The sequence below is a fragment of the Protopterus annectens genome, chromosome 4.part0, assembly GCF_019279795.1.
Source record: "Protopterus annectens isolate FY-2018-M chromosome 4.part0, PAN1.0, whole genome shotgun sequence".
In the NCBI taxonomy this organism is placed as follows: domain Eukaryota; kingdom Metazoa; phylum Chordata; order Ceratodontiformes; family Protopteridae; genus Protopterus; species Protopterus annectens.
The window spans coordinates 1,196,210,414-1,196,211,896 of NC_056733.1; positions in this window are offsets into that span (position 1 = coordinate 1,196,210,414).

The window sequence follows — 1,483 nt, forward strand, 5'->3', positions numbered from 1 at the left end:
ATAAAATCCACATTTGTGGGTTTTAATTTGTAGTATTCTGTGTTTTAGAGCACAGCCCGTTTGCACGGCGCTACACTATGCTTAAACATCGGAAATCAGCGAAAAAAAATTATTTTATTTTAATTTTGCATCAAGGAACATTTCCAATGGCTGTATATTTGGCCATTGGCATGCTTCCTGCACTGGATGCAACCTTTATTTGGAGCTGTCACGGCTCCGTTTTACTATTTGCAGAATGGTACTCAGTTGTCAACTGACTACATTTCTGCAAATAACACTGCTCTTACTCGGACAGGTTCAGGTTTCCTGAATTGCAAATCTACCTCATTTGCATGCCTTTCACCTGCAATTGAGGTGATTTGCATGTCCCAGCCCTGTCCATGTAAGAGCTGTTTTAGGAGCTCTCTTACACGCCCCTACAGGCTGTTCCTGGATCGCTTGTCGGACATGATGGCTGCATGGAGTCTTACTCTACTCTTAGACTCCGTGCAAGCCATCGTGAATCCGGCCCTCTATCTTTTAATTATCCAGAACAGTGCTGAAAAAGTGCCAGTAAAAGTCTGCATACACTGTAGTTTGGCTAAGAAAGTTTTATTATATACAGTGGCGGTAGATGTCAACAATATCAGACTCAAATCTTACTGAGTGCTAATAAACTAAAACAGACTGAATTATAATATCCGTGTCTTCTGCAGTCATTATACTGTCCATACATTCTGTACTCAAAATATGTCAATATCTGAATCAAATCTTACTGTCTCAGAATATATTACATCAGCAATATCTAAATCAAATCTTACTGTCTCCAATAACAGTGCTGATAAACTGAAATAGATTGAATTAGATGTCTGTAGCTCCTGCACTCATAATACTCAGAATTATTCCTTTCCTCCTGAATAATATAATTAATATTCTGGAATGCTGGATATTTGACCTGAATTTTGCATTCATGCTCGAGTGCCTGTACCAGACTTCTAACAACTGCACTGCAATGACTTTCTGCATATCAATCAGAACTAACTTACTTCTGTGTCTGTAGTAGCTCTCCTAATAATACTAATAACCCCATAAATTTCCTACGAGATCTACACGCCTCTTTAACCTTGGTTCCCAAGCCTCATTTCATCTAAACAAGATCTGTGTTTACTCAATGTACTGAACATTCTGTTACACATATCATTGTTATCTGAAGGTCATTTCTCTGAGCTCATTTGTATCCTCCAGTGAAAATTCCTTTCTATTTGAACTGCATGCAAAATGTAAAATGAAGATATACGTCTGTTTTAATATGGCTGCATTTCTATGCCTATACAAAAAATGAGGTTTGGCAATAGACCAATATGTCCAAGGACATCTTCATATGGGAGTTTAGATTGAAATAGTAATGGGTTTCAAGAGGGTAAAGGAAGAAGCTAGTTGGAAGGGGGAGGAAAGGGTTAAATAGGAAAGTATGATGAATGGGAGGAAGTGAGGTAAGTGTAGG